Here is a 21362-nt window from a genome sequence, read left to right on the forward strand (position 1 = left end):
GCCTCAACTAACAATCCTTAATCCGCCTCTTCACCACGGGAGACCTGAGTCTGGACACAGGAATGTCTGAAGGATGTTTGTGGGAAATGAGCTCAACAAGTCATTTCATCAGTCACACTGTAGTCTTAACATCTGCATCAAAAACACAGCATTTTCCAATTTACCTCTAATCAAATTAGTTAAATAAAGGCAGAATCCGTCAGATTTTGGCTCTTAAAACGTTCTGCCACACCAAATTCCGTTGACAAACTTTAAACTTTAAAATGGCTTTGCTTACAAGACAATCTATTCTTGACACAGACTATTGATCCATAACTTACAGTAATCCAGAGGAAGAAGTCTTCCCATCGGCACACATTCAGCCCACAGCACAGGCCTTATTTCAAACTAAATGCGTCACTTTTCAAACCGGTGAGCCCGCTGTTCCTCCAGTTTCAGAAACCAGGAGAACCGCAGCAGAACCAACATGAAGTCTGATCACCAGGAGAACCGCAGCAGAACCAACATGAAGTCTGATCACCAGGAGAACCGCAGCAGAACCAACATGAAGTCTGATCACCAGGAGAACCGCAGCAGAACCAACATGAAGTCTGCTCACCAGGAGAACCGCAGCAGAACCAACATGAAGTCTGATCACCAGGAGAACCGCAGCAGAACCAACATGAAGTCTGATCACCAGGAGAACCGCAGCAGAACCAACATGAAGTCTGATCACCAGGAGAACCGCAGCAGAACCAACATGAAGTCTGATCACCAGGAGAACCGCAGCAGAACCAACATGAAGTCTGATCACCAGGAGAACCGCAGCAGAACCAACATGAAGTCTGATCACCAGGAGAACCGCAGCAGAACCAACATGAAGTCTGATCACCAGGAGAACCGCAGCAGAACCAACATGAAGTCTGATCACCAGGAGAACCGCAGCAGAACCAACATGAAGTCTGATCACCAGGAGAACCGCAGCAGAACCAACATGCCTGATGAACCGCAGCCCTCGGGTCTCATCCCCTCAACACACTAAGAGTTAACACACGAGCAGCGCAGCGATAAAACGGCCGTTTTTTGAACGGAGTCCGGCGCAGACGGCACCGGAGCCACATTACATCACTTCCAGCAAACTTCACGGAGAACAATGAGGCGAAGCGGCGTCACCGACGTCTTTAACCCGACTACTGTGCTTCCAGCGCGGCCACAACCACAAAACACAGCGGACACGCTGGTGCGTCGTTTACCGTGAACGGTTACCGGGACCAGCGGCGGAGGACGAGCGTTAGCTAGCGCCGGTGAACGAGAGTTAACGGCTGCTACGTTCAAACCCCGATTCGGAGCGAAGACGCAGACAGAAAAGCAGCAACATGGCCGCTGAAGAAGCTCACCTGGGGCCGGGGACCGGAGGCCGGGGACGGGGACGAGCGGTAAACCCTGCGGGAACCGGAGCCACTTTGTCCGGACACCGGAGAACCGGAGGAGCGGTCTGTTGTGTTTAAAACGGTAGGACGGAGGGGGCGGGGCTACTACCTGCAGCACTGGGGGCGCGTGCGCCGGTGTGACCATGTGAGGGGGCATGTGCGCCTGTGCGCGTGCACGTGCGAAGCGTGAAACTGAACCAGAAACAAGTTAAAAGTGATAAAAAGACAAGTTGAGAGTTTTATAGGACACGATCAGGTAAAGTCCACCTACAGAAACAACAGGTAACACAAGAGGTAAAAAAGAAAAACACACACACACACACACAACCAGGGGGGAAATAACCAAAGGTAACAGGAGGTTAAAGGTCAAGAAGATGACGTGACTAACATGTAGCTAAGAAATGGACAAGAAACCGCGTTCAAATGAGAATAAAGACAAGAAACGACGTTCAAATGAGAATAAAGACAAGAAACGACAAGAAACGACGTTCAAATGAGAATAAAGACAAGAAACGACAAGAAACAACGTTCAAATGAGAATAAAGACAAGAAAAGACGTTCAAATGAGAATAAAGACAAGAAACGACGTTCAAATGAGAATAAAGACAAGAAACGACGTTCAAATGAGAATAAAGACAAGAAACGACGTTCAAATGAGAATAAAGACAAGAAACGACAAGAAACGACGTTCAAATGAGAATAAAGACAAGAAAAGACAAGAAACGACGTTCAAATGAGAATAAAGACAAGAAACGACGTTCAAATGAGAATAAAGACAAGAAACGACGTTCAAATGAGAATAAAGACAAGAAACGACGTTCAAATGAGAATAAAGACAAGAAACGACGTTCAAATGAGAATAAAGACAAGAAACCGCGTTCAAATGAGAAGAAAGACAAGAAACGACGTTCAAATGAGAATAAAGACAAGAAACGACGTTCAAATGAGAATAAAGACAAGAAACGACGTTCAAATGAGAATAAAGACAAGAAACGACAAGAAACAACGTTCAAATGAGAATAAAGACAAGAAACGACAAGAAACGACGTTCAAATGAGAATAAAGACAAGAAACCGCGTTCAAATGAGAAGAAAGACAAGAAACGACAAGAAACGACGTTCAAATGAGAATAAAGACAAGAAACGACGTTCAAATGAGAATAAAGACAAGAAACGACGTTCAAATGAGAATAAAGACAAGAAACGACAAGAAACAACGTTCAAATGAGAATAAAGACAAGAAAAGACGTTCAAATGAGAATAAAGACAAGAAACGACGTTCAAATGAGAATAAAGACAAGAAACGACGTTCAAATGAGAATAAAGACAAGAAAAGACAAGAAACGACGTTCAAATGAGAATAAAGACAAGAAACCGCGTTCAAATGAGAATAAAGACAAGAAACGACAAGAAACAACGTTCAAATGAGAATAAAGACAAGAAACGACAAGAAACGACGTTCAAATGAGAATAAAGACAAGAAAAGACAAGAAACGACGTTCAAATGAGAATAAAGACAAGAAACCGCGTTCAAATGAGAAGAAAGACAAGAAACGACAAGAAACAACGTTCAAATGAGAATAAAGACAAGAAACGACGTTCAAATGAGAATAAAGACAAGAAACGACGTTCAAATGAGAATAAAGACAAGAAACGACGTTCAAATGAGAATAAAGACAAGAAACGACGTTCAAATGAGAATAAAGACAAGAAACGACAAGAAACAACGTTCAAATGAGAATAAAGACAAGAAAAGACGTTCAAATGAGAATAAAGACAAGAAACGACGTTCAAATGAGAATAAAGACAAGAAACGACGTTCAAATGAGAAGAAAGACAAGAAACGACGTTCAAATGAGAATAAAGACAAGAAACGACATTCAAATGAGAATAAAGACAAGAAACGACAAGAAACGACGTTCAAATGAGAATAAAGACAAGAAAAGACAAGAAACGACGTTCAAATGAGAATAAAGACAAGAAACCGCGTTCAAATGAGAATAAAGACAAGAAACGACAAGAAACAACGTTCAAATGAGAATAAAGACAAGAAACGACGTTCAAATGAGAATAAAGACAAGAAACGACGTTCAAATGAGAATAAAGACAAGAAACGACGTTCAAATGAGAATAAAGACAAGAAACGACGTTCAAATGAGAATAAAGACAAGAAACGACAAGAAACAACGTTCAAATGAGAATAAAGACAAGAAAAGACGTTCAAATGAGAATAAAGACAAGAAACGACGTTCAAATGAGAATAAAGACAAGAAACGACGTTCAAATGAGAAGAAAGACAAGAAACGACGTTCAAATGAGAATAAAGACAAGAAACGACATTCAAATGAGAATAAAGACAAGAAACGACAAGAAACGACGTTCAAATGAGAATAAAGACAAGAAAAGACAAGAAACGACGTTCAAATGAGAATAAAGACAAGAAACCGCGTTCAAATGAGAATAAAGACAAGAAACGACAAGAAACAACGTTCAAATGAGAATAAAGACAAGAAACGACGTTCAAATGAGAATAAAGACAAGAAACGACAAGAAACGACGTTCAAATGAGAATAAAGACAAGAAACGACAAGAAACGACGTTCAAATGAGAATAAAGACAAGAACAACGTTCAAATGAGAATAAAGACAAGAAACGACGTTCAAATGAGAATAAAGACAAGAACAACGTTCAAATGAGAATAAAGACAAGAAACGACGTTCAAATGAGAATAAAGACAAGAAACGACGTTCAAATGAGAATAAAGACAAGAAACGACAAGAAACGACGTTCAAATGAGAATAAAGACAAGAAACCGCGTTCAAATGAGAATAAAGACAAGAAACCGCGTTCAAATGAGAATAAAGACAAGAAACGACAAGAAACAACGTTCAAATGAGAATAAAGACAAGAAACGACGTTCAAATGAGAATAAAGACAAGAAACGACGTTCAAATGAGAATAAAGACAAGAAACGACAAGAAACGACGTTCAAATGAGAATAAAGACAAGAAACGACGTTCAAATGAGAATAAAGACAAGAAACGACGTTCAAATGAGAATAAAGACAAGAAACGACGTTCAAATGAGAATAAAGACAAGAAACGACAAGAAACGACGTTCAAATGAGAATAAAGACAAGAAAAGACAAGAAACGACGTTCAAATGAGAATAAAGACAAGAAACCGCGTTCAAATGAGAATAAAGACAAGAAACCGCGTTCAAATGAGAATAAAGACAAGAAACGACGTTCAAATGAGAATAAAGACAAGAAACGACGTTCAAATGAGAATAAAGACAAGAAACGACGTTCAAATGAGAATAAAGACAAGAAACGACGTTCAAATGAGAATAAAGACAAGAAAAGACAAGAAACGACTTTCAAATGAGAATAAAGAGAAGAACAATGTTCAAATGAGAATAAAGACAAGAAAAGACGTTCAAATGAGAATTAAGACAAGAAACGACAAGAAACGACGTTCAAATGAGAATAAAGACAAGAAAAGACGTTCAAATGAGAATAAAGACAAGAAACAACGTTCAAATGAGAATAAAGATAAGAAAAGACAAGAAAAGACGTTCAAATGAGAATAAAGACAAGAAACGACGTTCAAATGAGAATAAAGACAAGAAACGACAAGAAACAACGTTCAAATGAGAATAAAGATAAGAAAAGACAAGAAAAGACGTTCAAATGAGAATAAAGACAAGAACAACGTTCAAATGAGAATAAAGACAAGAAAAGACGTTCAAATGAGAATAAAGACAAGAAACGACAAGAAACAACGTTCAAATGAGAATAAAGACAAGAAACGACAAGAAACGAGACCTAATAGAGATGACAAATAACCATAAACAGCACGTCACATCCTGGAATGTAGAAAAAAATCAACAGAGATGAAAACTAGCAAATAGAGAAGAAAAATGAAAAAGAAAAGGACAGTTATATAATTAAAGTCCAGTTAAATTGAACGCCTGATGTTTCACTAACAGTAGAGAGTCACCGTTACAGTGGACTGTTCATTATCTGCAGCTCCTCTGATGATAGATTGGAGACATTTCAGTAATGTAAGAAGACGTGCATGTGTGTACATTAAGAAACAGGTCTTGTTTTGTTCAGTACAATCATCATTTATCAGTTCTTTTCTTCACATCATCACATTTTAATTAAGAAATTTAAATATCATTCAATTGTTCTACTCATCAGAAAATCACTAAATAATCAGTTGACTCTGGTGCTGAGAGTAAAGACATCAGGAGCCAAATCTGTAAAAAAAGCAGAGTGTGTGTGTTGCGTATCGATCAGGTCGGACTCGTCAGGGTCGATACGCTGCAGAGGACTCAGCGTCCATAACCAACACGTTCATTATAATAAACTGTTTAATTATTCATCAACAGGCTGCACTGATCAATAGTATTAACACTACAGCAAACATCTGAATACTTTGATTACTACTGTATTTACATGTAGGACAGGGAGATGTGCACAAAATGACTAAAAGAGATCAAAAGTGACCAAACAGAAACGCAACAAGTGAAAATGACCACAAAGAGCTGAAAATGGCTGATAAGAGACATAACAACCACAATTCAAATGTCTTGACAGATAAGGAAATGTTGGATGCACTGAAACACGTCCCAACAGCTGGACTCAGATCCAGACTGAACTACAGTTGACATATTGAGTACCGTAAGAAACTGGATTTATTTAATCCACAGGTGATTTTCAGAGCGATCTGAGAATTTATCAGATAGATCGTCTGCAGAGAAACAGACTCAGTAACACAGCTCAGGATTACTTCAGGGGCCCAGCAGCGACAGGACCGGAAGCCGAATGTTTGTATTTGAGCTCTGTTCAGACAGAAACCGATCCAAAGATGAAGCTGCTTGTGTGAGACGTTCGTAGTAAATGTACCAACGCCGCCTGAGGTCTGGAACCAGGTGCTGGTTCTTTCCCTGATGTTCTGCAGGCTTCAGCTCCGGCTTCACCTTTGAACCGTTCTCCTTCAGCAGGTGAAATGCAGCTCAGATAGATTCAGGAGACTCGATCAGGTAGAGAGAAAGACCAGGTTCTGGAGCCTCCTAAGTGAAAGTCTTTATGTGTCTTATTTACCGGTTCTGCTGTGAACACAGACTCGTTGATCTGACCCTGATCCACAAACGGTCGGCTGTGCTCCTCCCTCTGCTCCTGCTGGAGGGGCTCGCAGTCGCAGGTGGTTAAAGGAAATTCTTGATGTTTAATGAAAAAACAGAAAAGACGAGAAGCACTTTGTCTCGTGTGGAGCTGGAGCTGAACTCCCAGTTTGGGTGGAGAACCACAGCTCAGCCCTCAAACATTCCTGGAAACTCCTCAGCTGGTTTCTATTTAACTGGTTTGTGAACAGCGTCAGACAGGACTGAACTGGGCTGAACAGGACCAGTTAAAGCCAGTTATTATCACTTCCACGCACGTTTCCTGTTGATTGCACCTTCTGTTTGCTGCTCCGTACAGTTCCCTGCTTTCTGCTGCCTGTTTCACCACTTTCAGACTCTTTCAGCAGCTTTTATTTGTCCTATTCTCCAAATTAAATGACATTATCCAAATACTTAATTCTGGATTTTTTCTTAGATTTAATAGAAGATACTTCTCCATGGTGACAGACTAGTGTCTGTTTGCTGTATTTCTATATTATTGACAATCGTTTCTGTCTGATAAGGATTTACACAGAATCTCTGGAGATGTAAATATCTTGTACCATATGCAGATTTTCAGCATGAGTCTCAGACTGAGCTGCTAGTTTTTACGTCCACCTTTTACACTGAGACTTATGTCGGGAGAAACTTCCCTACTTCAACAGGTGAATGAAGTCGTGTTTGTGCCCACGTTTCCTGTGTGTCCTCACTTGTAGCTCTGTTTTCTGCTCCACCACTTCCACTCCACAGGTTACAGTGTCTGTTTGTACTGAATCCCAGAGACTGGGGGGAAGTCTCATTCAGGTGATCCATTTTTTATTTCAGTCTTATCTATTTTTATTCTTTCCAGTGTTTTTGAACTTTCACACGTGAAACGTTTATTTTTTCATATGAGACCTTTGTGAAATCTTTTTTTTTTTTTTGTAAGGCTCATTTTCATGTAGAACAGCACCGTGGCTAATACAGAAAGATTCTGCCTAAGATATCGATGTGTTTTCACCCAATTTAAAAATGAAAAACCAACCTAATAATCATTCTGCCACAGACTATGTTAAAACTGATTTTTTGTGAGGTGATGAACTCGGGAACTTCGAGCTCCCAGATGTTTGTGATATTCCTGAATTACAAACCTGTTAAAAAACCAACTATGAAGCCAATGTGTGTTTTTATTTTTAACATTAGCATTAGCCATTCTGTATGATGAATACTTTTACATCTGGTACTTTAAGTACACTCCCCTCCAAAAGTATTGGAACACTGAGGCCAGCTCCTTTATTTTTGCTGTAGACTGAAAACATTGAACATGAGATTAAAGTTCAGCATTTCAGATTTGATTTCTAAGTGGTCACATCTTGATCCGATACACAACTTAGAAGACAGCGCTTGAACCCACCCTAGTTGCTCAGCTGTGTCCCATTCCACTAATTATTCAAACAATAATGCTCAGTTTCGGATTTGGGTTTTGCCTGTTCCGACTGTATAGTTCAGAGATGTAACCAAAAAAAACACAGAGCTGTTCTATGCTAGGGACAAACGCAAGACTTGAAACGAAACACAAGACTCGATTCAAGGCAAGAGGTACGGCTGGAGAGCAGTATGAAGACTGACCAGCTGGCAAGGGCCTGATGACTGAGGGGGGGCACAGGTGAATCTAATAACAGAGACTGTGTGAAGCTGGACACTAGAGACAGGAGGGAGACATGAAACAGAGCCAGGATCATGACAAATACAGTGATAGAAGTCTAAAGTTTGGAGAAAGAAAGAAGCTGATCTGTGAAACACAGTGGAGGTAATGTCATGGTTTGGGCTGCACTGATGATGTCACACATGATGTCAGCAACCAAAGGAAGTCAGACTGCTACAGAAACATTTAAAAAAGGATTCAACCAAACTGACTCGGAGGTCGTTCATCATGCAGCAAGATAATGACCCAAACACAAAGGAGTTTATCAGGGATAAGAAGTGGTTTCAGACTGGACGAGTCCGTCTCCAGACCTAAACCCTGCTTTACCTGCTAAAGAAGAGACTGAAGGGAGTAACCACCCAAAACAAACTACTGAAGAGAAATTTAAAATTAAATCTATTAAAACTAAATTTAAAATCTGCTGATGTCAAAAACAAATGTTTTCAGTCTACAGCAAAAATAAAGGTGCTGTTCTCAGTGTTCCAACACTTTTGGAGGGGACTGTATATTCTGAGCATTTCTAATGAGTTTACATTTATGTTGTATCTCAGAAAGTAACTTGCTGTGTTTGTGTTCTTATACCACCTCTGGAACATTTAATTCAATCTACATTTGTGCGTTTGACAACATGACAAAGAGCAGTGTGTAGTAAACACGACGCTAGATTTCCAGAGTACGATCTGGAATTAAAGCATTGGGAAGTAAAGGTGAAGTCAGCTTCACGTAGCAGAGGAAACACGTCTGCCTGTACAGACGACACGCAGCACAAGTCTACAAGTTCTAATACTTACATACACGAGTTTTACAGCATGTTCGGACTGATGGTTGATCCTCACGGACACAGAATCTACCTGTCAGCATGACGGGAAAACAACATCAACACAGCATTTAGGTCCAACTATAAAGTCAGATGATCACAGGTTAAAGCCGGCAGCTCTCCCAGTGGAGCGCAACCTTTTGGACGAGCTCCCAGCAGTGGAAAATGACCGGCCTGTTTTTAACCCCCTGGTGAGAAGTTCCACCACAGTGTGACAGAAGCAGCAGAGCTGATGAGATGACGCTCATCGCTGTGGGTGTGTGTGGAGGTTCATGCTGGGGGGCAGGTTTAGGTAAACAGACAGTTATCTGCTAAAGTCAACAGAAACTGGTTTTCATGGAAGGGGTCAGAACCTCGATCCACACTCCACTCTCGACACAGCTACACCTGAGAACATCTGAGTGTGTCACCACGTCATTAGGATTAATCCTCTGAGGACCATAAACGTCCACATTAAATCCAAACAACTGAGCTTTAAACTCCAACCAGCTGATCCGTGTCTCCGGGTTGTTTCTCCCGTATGTCTGACATTTAAATCTCTCTCCTTCCTGCTCTCACCACTGACAGGAACTGTTAGCAGAGTATGACGTCCCTCACAAACAGAATCTTTTAAAATTGTATTTTATCCTAAAAAACGAGTTGTGCATCAGTTCACAATGAACGGCACGAATCACATCAACAGGGTCTGAGCTTGTACCAAAACAGTCACTGAACGTCCACAGAGACGCTGATCGCTGCAAAGATACGTGAGCTGATAGTGGGAATTATATGTTGACTGTGTCTTTAAAAACTACTACACCCACTAGAATAACTAGGAAACTTAGAGTGATTGTAACTATAAATATTCTGTATAACTCATCTGTCATATCGCAGCACATTCAGTTTTTTCTGCTATACAAACTAGATTCTCTCTTTCTTTTTGTGCCGACACAAACTCCAACATTATTCTTCAGTCTGTTCTGTAGGTTTGATGATTTTCCAACCAAACGGAAAACTTCTATTTCCAGTTATTTTACTCGTTTACTTCAGATTTAGCCCACTCCAATCATCTGCCGACTGTTTGATGTTACAGCATGAGGGAGGTGGTGTGACGGACACTTTGTGCTATCAGAACATGTTTTCACACACAACAATGAGTCACTTCCATCTCACTGTCCCTCTTCGTCCTGCCGGCCGTAATTTAGCGTTTGTGATGATGAACAAAGAGTTCGGTGAAGTGAGAGCGACGACTCGTCTCTGTCTCATTCAGCTCGCAGACACAAAGCTGCTGTGATTTCAATACAAAGAGTCTGCAGCAGCAAACACACAAACTGTGTCGACCTGCTGCAGCTTCCTGCTCATTACTGAGGCTCCGTGTGTGTGGGAGGCATCCTGTACCAACCTGTTTACTCCTGCTGAATTTTCAAAGGCTGTGTCCAACAATAAACTCTACTGATGTCAGCGCTAACATTAATACCTGAGTACACGTAGTAGAGTAAACAATAATAATATAATATATATAAAATATAATCTCATATCTAATTCAGGACTCCATGAAAGTGTTCTGGTCTTCTACAAACCCTGAAAACAGAATATATAGATTTTTAAATAGTTTTAAATCTATATTTGATAGTAAAAAGTACAAAGACACATATAAAATACTGAAATTTGACAGAAGAATATTTACTCATTTTTGATTTAATTCGGCTACAAAAAGTCAGGACAGGAGCAGCTAAAGTGGAACCAGGTGGAACACCTGAAAACTAATTAGTTTAATTAACGACAGATCTGTATCACGCCTGGATATAAGCAGAGCATCATCGTGTCAGCAGTAAGGATGAGGTGAGGTCATCACTCTGTGACAAAGGGAGAATCGGGATATTCCATCATCTACAGTTCATACGATCCCGACTGAATAATGTCCTGATTATTTCACTAGAGCCGCGTGACTCAGTAGTAAAAGAGTCTGTGAGCCTGCAGTCCAGACCTGTCACAGCTACAAACACATTTTAAAGGAAGGTTACAACAAACCGTGGAGCTGATGCAGCACAGTGGTAAACATTTAAACCTGCAACTGTAGGTAAACCAACTGAGTACTAGTACTAGTACTAGAGTACAGAGTACAGAAAGTAGAGTACTAGTACTAGAGTACAGAGGACAGAAAGTAGAGTACTAGTACTAGTCAACCACTAGTCAACCACCACAGGTGCAGTCAAGATACTCAGTTAGATTCTGGTCAAACCTGCTCAACACTAAACCACTTCCTGTGTACTACTTGTATGACATCATCACTGTTCCCCATCTTACACCTGTACTGTTTACATTCCCAGTCATGTGATGGTACCACACACACACACACACACACACACACACACACACACACACACACACACATACACACATACACACATACGTGTCCACAGGCTGTTCACCTGTTTGATCAGCTGTTCATTTGTCACTCACATATTTAACACATATACTGTACTCTACTATCTGTACTCCACTGACTGTACTCCACTGTCTGTACTCTACTATCTGTACTCTACTATCTGTACTCTACTATCTGTACTCCACTGACTGTACTCTACTATCTGTACTCCACTGTCTGTACTCTACTATCTGTACTCCACTGTCTGTACTCCACTGTCTGTACTCTACTATCTGTACTCTACTATCTGTACTCCACTGACTGTACTCCACTGTCTGTACTCCACTGTCTGTACTCTACTATCTGTACTCCACTGTCTGTACTCCACTGTCTGTACTCTACTATCTGTACTCCACTGTCTGTACTCCACTGTCTGTACTCCACTGTCTGTACTCTACTATCTGTACTCCACTGTCTGTACTCTACTATCTGTACTCCACTGTCTGTACTCTACTATCTGTACTCCACTGTCTGTACTCCACTGTCTGTACTCCACTGACTGTACTCTACTGTCTGTACTCTACTATCTGTACTCCACTGTCTGTACTCTACTATCTGTACTCCACTGTCTGTACTCCACTGACTGTACTCTACTATCTGTACTCTACTATCTGTACTCCACTGTCTGTACTCCACTGTCTGTACTCTACTATCTGTACTCCACTGTCTGTACTCTACTATCTGTACTCCCCTGACTGTACTCTACTATCTGTACTCCACTGTCTGTACTCTACTATCTGTACTCCCCTGACTGTACTCTACTATCTGTACTCCACTGACTGTACTCTACTGTCTGTACTCTACTATCTGTACTCCCCTGACTGTACTCTACTATCTGTACTCCACTGTCTGTACTCTACTATCTGTACTCCCCTGACTGTACTCTACTATCTGTACTCTACTATCTGTACTCCACTGACTGTACTCTACTATCTGTACTCCACTGTCTGTACTCTACTATCTGTACTCCACTGACTGTACTCTACTATCTGTACTCCACTGTCTGTACTCTACTGACTGTACTCCACTGTCTGTACTCTACTGTCTGTACTCCACTGTCTGTACTCCACTGACTGTACTCCACTGACTGTACTCCACTGACTGTACTCCACTGACTGTACTCTACTATCTGTACTCTACTGACTGTACTCCACTGTCTGTACTCCACTGACTATACTCTACTGTCTGTACTCTACTATCTGTACTCCACTGACTGTACTCCACTGTCTGTACTCCACTGACTATACTCTACTGTCTGTACTGTACTATCTGTACTCCACTGTCTGTACTCTACTATCTGTACTCCACTGACTGTACTCCACTGACTGTACTCCACTGTCTGTACTCCACTGACTGTACTCTACTATCTGTACTCTACTGACTGTACTCCACTGTCTGTACTCCACTGACTATACTCTACTGTCTGTACTGTACTATCTGTACTCCACTGTCTGTACTCCACTGTCTGTACTCTACTGACTGTACTCCACTGTCTGTACTCTACTGACTGTACTCCACTGTCTGTACTCTACTGACTGTACTCCACTGTCTGTACTCTACTGACTGTACTCCACTGTCTGTACTCTACTGTCTGTACTCTACTATCTGTACTCCACTGACTGTACTCCACTGACTGTACTCCACTGTCTGTACTCCACTGACTGTACTCTACTATCTGTACTCTACTGACTGTACTCCACTGTCTGTACTCCACTGACTATACTCTACTGTCTGTACTGTACTATCTGTACTCCACTGTCTGTACTCCACTGTCTGTAATCTACTGACTGTACTCCACTGTCTGTACTCTACTGACTGTACTCCACTGTCTGTACTCTACTGACTGTACTCCACTGTCTGTACTCTACTGACTGTACTCCACTATCTGTACTCTACTGTCTGTACTCCACTGACTATACTCTACTGTCTGTACTCCACTGACTATACTCTACTGACTGTACTGTACTATCTGTACTCCACTGTCTGTACTCTACTATCTGTACTCCACTGTCTGTACTCTACTATCTGTACTCCACTGACTGTACTCTACTATCTGTACTCTACTGACTGTACTCCACTGTCTGTACTCCACTGACTATACTCTACTGTCTGTACTGTACTATCTGTACTCCACTGTCTGTACTCTACTATCTGTACTCCACTGTCTGTACTCTACTATCTGTACTCCACTGTCTGTACTCCACTGACTGTACTCCACTGACTGTACTCTACTATCTGTACTTTACTATCTGTACTCTACTATCTGTACTCTACTATCTGTACTCAACTGTCTGTACTCTACTATCTGTACTCCACTGTCTGTACTCCACTGACTGTACTCTACTATCTGTACTCCACTGTCTGTACTCCACTGTCTGTACTCTACTATCTGTACTCCACTGTCTGTACTCTACTATCTGTACTCCACTGACTGTACTCTACTATCTGTACTCCACTGTCTGTACTCTACTATCTGTACTCCACTGACTGTACTCTACTATCTGTACTCCACTGTCTGTACTCTACTATCTGTACTCCACTGACTGTACTCTACTATCTGTACTCCACTGTCTGTACTCTACTGACTGTACTCCACTGTCTGTACTCCACTGTCTGTACTCTACTGTCTGTACTCCACTGTCTGTACTCCACTGACTGTACTCCACTGACTGTACTCCACTGACTGTACTCCACTGTCTGTACTCCACTGACTGTACTCTACTATCTGTACTCTACTGACTGTACTCCACTGTCTGTACTCCACTGACTATACTCTACTGTCTGTACTGTACTATCTGTACTCCACTGTCTGTACTCTACTATCTGTACTCCACTGACTGTACTCCACTGTCTGTACTCCACTGACTGTACTCTACTATCTGTACTCTACTGACTGTACTCCACTGTCTGTACTCCACTGACTATACTCTACTGTCTGTACTGTACTATCTGTACTCCACTGTCTGTACTCTACTATCTGTACTCCACTGACTGTACTCCACTGACTGTAATCCACTGTCTGTACTCCACTGACTGTACTCTACTATCTGTACTCTACTGACTGTACTCCACTGTCTGTACTCCACTGACTATACTCTACTGTCTGTACTGTACTATCTGTACTCCACTGTCTGTACTCTACTATCTGTACTCCACTGTCTGTAATCTACTGACTGTACTCCACTGTCTGTAATCTACTGACTGTACTCCACTGTCTGTACTCTACTGACTGTACTCCACTGTCTGTACTCTGACTGTACTCCACTATCTGTACTCTACTGTCTGTACTCCACTATCTGTACTCCACTATCTGTACTCTACTATCTGTACTCCACTGACTGTACTCTACTATCTGTACTCTACTGACTGTACTCCACTGTCTGTACTCCACTGACTATACTCTACTGTCTGTACTGTACTATCTGTACTCCACTGTCTGTACTCTACTATCTGTACTCCACTGTCTGTAATCTACTGACTGTACTCCACTGTCTGTACTCCACTGACTGTACTCTACTATCTGTACTCTACTGACTGTACTCCACTGTCTGTACTCCACTGACTATACTCTACTGTCTGTACTGTACTCCACTGTCTGTACTCTACTATCTGTACTCCACTGACTGTACTCCACTGACTGTACTCCACTGTCTGTACTCCACTGACTGTACTCTACTATCTGTACTCTACTGACTGTACTCCACTGTCTGTACTCCACTGACTATACTCTACTGTCTGTACTGTACTATCTGTACTCCACTGTCTGTAATCTACTGACTGTACTCCACTGTCTGTACTCTACTGACTGTACTCCACTGTCTGTACTCTACTGACTGTACTCCACTATCTGTACTCTACTGTCTGTACTCCACTATCTGTACTCTACTATCTGTACTCCACTGTCTGTACTCTACTGACTATACTCTACTGTCTGTACTCCACTGACTATACTCTACTGACTGTACTGTACTATCTGTACTCCACTGTCTGTACTCTACTATCTGTACTCCACTGTCTGTAATCTACTGACTGTACTCCACTGTCTGTACTCTACTGACTATACTCTACTGTCTGTACTCCACTGACTATACTCTACTGACTGTACTGTACTATCTGTACTCCACTGTCTGTACTCTACTATCTGTACTCCACTGTCTGTAATCTACTGACTGTACTCCACTGTCTGTACTCTACTGACTGTACTCCACTGTCTGTACTCTACTGTCTGTACTCCACTGTCTGTACTCTACTATCTGTACTCCACTGTCTGTACTCTACTGACTATACTCTACTGTCTGTACTCCACTGACTATACTCTACTGACTGTACTGTACTATCTGTACTCCACTGTCTGTACTCCACTATCTGTACTCCACTGTCTGTACTCTACTATCTGTACTCCACTGTCTGTACTCTACTGTCTGTACTCTACTGTCTGTACTCCACTGTCTGTACTCCACTGTCTGTACTCTACTGTCTGTACTCCACTGTCTGTACTCCACTGTCTGTACTCTACTGACTGTACTCCACTGTCTGTACTCTACTGTCTGTACTCCACTGACTATACTCTACTGTCTGTACTGTACTATCTGTACTCCACTGTCTGTACTCTACTATCTGTACTCCACTGTCTGTACTCTACTGACTGTACTCCACTGTCTGTACTCTACTGACTGTACTCCACTGTCTGTACTCTACTGTCTGTACTCCACTGTCTGTACTCTACTATCTGTACTCCACTGTCTGTACTCTACTGACTATACTCTACTGTCTGTACTCCACTGACTATACTCTACTGACTGTACTGTACTATCTGTACTCCACTGTCTGTACTCCACTATCTGTACTCCACTGTCTGTACTCTACTATCTGTACTCCACTGACTGTACTCTACTATCTGTACTCCACTGTCTGTACTCTACTATCTGTACTCCACTGTCTGTACTCCACTGACTGTACTCTACTATCTGTACTCTACTGACTGTACTCCACTGTCTGTACTCCACTGTCTGTACTCCACTGTCTGTACTCCACTGTCTGTACTCCACTGTCTGTACTCCACTGTCTGTACTCCACTGTCTGTACTCTACTGACTGTACTCCACTGTCTGTACTCCACTGACTGTACTCTACTGACTGTACTCCACTGTCTGTACTCTACTGTCTGTACTCCACTGTCTGTACTCTACTGACTGTACTCCACTGTCTGTACTCTACTGACTGTACTCTACTGACTGTACTCTACTGACTGTACTCTACTGTCTGTACTCCACTGTCTGTACTCCACTGTCTGTACTCCACTGACTGTACTCTACTGACTGTACTCCACTGTCTGTACTCTACTGACTGTACTCCACTGTCTGTACTCCACTGTCTGTACTCTACTGACTGTACTCCACTGACTGTACTCCACTGACTGTACTCTACTGACTGTACTCCACTGTCTGTACTCCACTGTCTGTACTCTACTGACTGTACTCCACTGTCTGTACTCTACTGACTGTACTCTACTGACTGTACTCTACTGACTGTACTCTACTGACTGTACTCTACTGTCTGTACTCCACTGTCTGTACTCCACTGACTGTACTCTACTGACTGTACTCCACTGTCTGTACTCTACTGACTGTACTCCACTGTCTGTACTCCACTGTCTGTACTCTACTGACTGTACTCCACTGACTGTACTCCACTGACTGTACTCTACTGACTGTACTCCACTGTCTGTACTCCACTGTCTGTACTCCACTGACTGTACTCTACTGCCACTGATACCTGAGTTTAGGAGGAAGCAGAGAGTGTTAATGAAAACCCAACGTTAACGTTTCTTGAACCTGTGTAAGCGACACAAGCAGAGTTTTGATTAACAGAGTCGGAGCAGGCGACACAGAATCCAAACCCAGGACCAAAAACAGGGAGTGAAGTAAAATCAAAGCCAAACTGACCACTAACCAGAGAAATTACAGACTCAGTTCCTCCTCCTCACTCCTCTGCTGAGCTGCCAACACGCCTCATGTTTCCACTGACACCACCATCAATTCAAAGAACGCATCCTCCACAAAACACAAATGTGTTCAGGAAGAAGTTCACTTGGCTTCAAGTAACAGGAGTCAGACTGCTGTCCTGACTGCACCTCTGCACCGTCACACAGCCTTTTATGCAGCTGAACAAGTCTGAGTCATTTTCTCGGTCACTTTCATGGCTTCTGATCAGACTGAACTGTTGTTACATCAACAAAGTCTCCAGCAACACAAAATATGGAGATTATAATTCTCAATTGTCGGCTTGATACACAGAGAAGTCCTGTATAATCAGACAGTTCTCTCTCTCTCTCTACTGCAACACACATTGTTTTTGTTTCACATATCTCTGTGTGCTGTAGTATTAGGATTTCCATGAATCTGAATCAACAGTTCCAGACCAAACCATGAAGAATCACACCAAAAGTACGGTAAAGTGTGTGGCCAGAAGTATCCAGGACTTCTGCCCATGTAGTATGACTGTAGTCAACAAGGAGTTTAAAGAGCTGACGTCTTAAATGAAGTTGTAAAGCAGCTAAAATGCTTTAAAATAAGCAGATTATTGAATGGGGTTTGGTGTGACTATTCAACTCCACATTATCTCTCCATCTCTCATGCACCCTCTTCATCACTCTCTCACCTTGACAAACAGAGGCATCCAAATGATCTCCCCCTCCTCCTCCTCCTCCTCCTCCTCCTCAGTAACACAGGAACGATGCCGGCAGCTTGTTGCCTTCTGCTTTATCTCTCTCGGCTCTTTATCTGTCCACACTACGCTCAGCAGCCGTCTCCCAGGTGACTCAGCCAGAGAATGACATCATCCCTGTCAGCACACACACCTGTTTCCTCAACAAGCACCGCCCCTCCACCCCCCCACACACTATTCCCGTGCACTTCCTGGATTTCTTAAAGAGGAAGAGTCAGTCCCTGCAGCAGGGAACAACAGGTGAGCCTAAGGCACGCTGTGATCCTGTAGTGCACAGAAAACAGCCACAGCTGATTCAGATATTTGTATTTGTGTGTCCTGTCGCCTACTCACGAGCAGATTATGGGAAGTGGACCTCCTGTACGGGGCCCTCCAAACTGGGGGGTTGCTTTGGTTTCTGCGTGTCTGTGTTTGGTCATTTTGTATCTGTGTTCACTAGTTTAGTTTGATGTCGGCAGGATAGTGTGAACTATTGTAAATATGTGGTCCAGATTAATATCAGAGTGTTTCTACTGCCAAAGCAGAGGACAGAAGAAAAGCAGTTGTTGTCTGCTGAGCTCAAGTGATGCCTTTCTACTCCCTCGTGTTATTCTGGATAAGACAGGCTCACAGAATCTTTGGGTTGTTAAAATGGAGCTTCAAATGACATTATGTCTTGTGTCATTGGAAGTATTTCTACCATAAACTGGTCCTTAGCAGTGCTGTTGTGGTCATTTTTTATCTCTTTAGGTTCATTTTGTGTCTGTTTTCTGTTGTCATTCTCTTCTTGTGGTCACCTTTGTCTTTTTATGATAGTTGTGTTTTTTCCATTTGTGGTTCTGTTTCAGTTTTTTGTCTATTTTGTGGTGTATGTATATATATATATATATATATATATATATATATATATATATAGTTTTTGTTTCTTTGTGGTCTTTTACCTGAGCTCTGTAACTTTCTAACAACAAATATGAACACTCTCTTCCATCCCTGGAGATAACGTCACCTCTCCATTAATTTATTGCATTGATCCATTTTCTGCTCGAGTCTCGTGAGGTTATAGTTCACCTCTACTTGGTAGTACACGTACAGTGTACTGCACAAGACACTAAGTTCCAAGAGAAGCTGAATTATGGTGTGAGAGGTTGATGATAGACGTGAATTCTCATTATGATTGAATATCAGTGTAACATCAGCTCTGTATGAAACCCAGTCTCTTCGTTGTGTTGACAGTTGATACAGAAGCTCAACTTTTTCCACAACACAAAGAAATCTTATCTCTCCCTGTGTCGGCCAATCAAATGCTTGAGCGTGCACATTCCTCATTGAGGACAGTGGATTTCTGCCGTGTTCCTGGTGTTTGTGGGGATGAAATGATAGTTGCTGTGTAACTCTCCAGAGTCCTGTCTCGTAATAACATAATACTGCTGTGTTTTAGTGTCATATTTCATCATCTCACCTGTAACAACACAGACGATTTGAATCAAACCTGCAGAAATAACTCAACACGTGTCCAGAACAGTTGTGGTCTCTGTGAGCAAGTTGTTTGCTCCAATTTACTGATCAGAGAGGGAACTCCACAACAAACTAACATAACTTATGAATCTAAGAATATTAAAGCCGCTGTGCTTTGTTTGGAGAGTTTGTTTCCTGAAGTAGTGAAGCAGAAACCTCCCGCTGTGTGAGTGCACGCCACCTGATCGACTCCATGTTCTCACTCACGACTGTAGATGACCAGCTGCTATCATCAAACCATCCAGCTCTGACCACTGGAAAATGACTGAAGTGAGGGTCGAGTTTACTTCATCTTTCCAAATAGCATTAGTTTGTTTTTCTCAGTCTTTTCTACTTCAAATCTCTTTGTGCAGGACAGAGAGAGAGGGATGGAGAGTGTCCTATACAACAAAACTGTAAGTGCCATGATGTTTTTATTAACATCATGATCAGTGGATCATCAAGGTTTGAATCACTGACAGCTACTGACAGCGAGTCACTAGTGCTAAAGATACCTCCAAGTGTCAGTCAACTAATAATCCAGAGGTCAATGTTTGACACCTACAGCTGTGATGTAGGATATTAAAAGTCTGCAGAGGGAGGAAGATGGGATGGTTGAATCATCAACATCATGCAGGACTTTCCCTCAGGAGTCCAGTGTGAAACAACATGTGTTGAAACAAAAACCATTCTTCTCTGCTAATCCTGAAGTGTTAGTGTCTAAACTGAACCATGGCACTGCGGGATGATGTTGTGCTGGTTCAAATAACAGAAACGCTGCTATGACACAGGACAATTCAGCAGTGAGTCAGCTCTGCTTTGAAAAACACGAGTGGATTCATAAACTGATCATTATCACCCTCATGAAGGAGGATTTGCAGCAGGACTGTCAGACTGGGATGAATTACCTCAGTGTACTAATGAACTGACCACTGAGCGTTTGTGTAAAGCCCGTTTTAGTGACTGCAGCTTTGTAGACATATAGAGAAAACACACATCACCAGTTTGTTTTCTAGTGAAGGTGGAAACGTCTGTGTTTATCAGGAACCTGCTCTCAGAGCGTCAGCAGGAGAAAAGCAGCAGAAATCAAGAACACATAAAAACGAGGACGAAACAGAAACAAGAAGCTTCTCATGGGAAAAAACAGAAACCAAAACTCTGCAGTTACATAACACAAACCAGTTTATCTTTATTGATGTTCCTCTTCTTTTATTTCAATTGTTTATGCCTCTTTAAACCATAGAGAAACATGCACGCACACACAGATGCTGAGGAGAGCATAAAACACTCAGTGGAGCTGTCGAGTGACATTTGACATTTGACAATACAAGAAAAGTTTCAGCCTGAAGACGTGAGATTTGAAGTCTAATAATCTCTGCAGCATCAAAATGAAGCAGCAGTTAGTCATTTTAAATGATAGATTTTGTGGAAAAAACATTTTACTGAAAGCAGCATCTTTTTCCAGGTCTTTACCCGAAGGAGGCATTTAAGATTTTACTTTACAATCAGGTTCATTTCTCCTGTTCTGAATCTGATACAGAGAATCTTTAGGAATTCAGGGAAAGACATAATTACCAATAATTATCGATATCAACTGATATTAAAAAACCTTGGTGATACAATGTTTTACTGAATCTTTCTCTTGAGGTCAGAAGATTTGGTACGATCACAGACACCAG

The 21362-nt window shown here is 41.8% G+C and overlaps 1 protein-coding gene across 1 annotated transcript in view; it reads right to left on the reverse strand.

Moving 5' to 3' along the window:
• The window catches only part of usp54a (ubiquitin specific peptidase 54a), a 45299-nt gene extending 26977 nt beyond the window's left edge, over positions 1-18322 (reverse strand). The window contains 1 exon segment of the mRNA XM_033326351.1: positions 18145-18322. The gene's annotated coding sequence lies outside the window, so the exon portion shown is untranslated.
• Positions 18323-21362: the final 3040 nt, after the last annotated feature.

The sequence above is a fragment of the Anabas testudineus genome, chromosome 15 (genome assembly GCF_900324465.2).
Source record: "Anabas testudineus chromosome 15, fAnaTes1.2, whole genome shotgun sequence".
Taxonomy (NCBI): domain Eukaryota; kingdom Metazoa; phylum Chordata; class Actinopteri; order Anabantiformes; family Anabantidae; genus Anabas; species Anabas testudineus.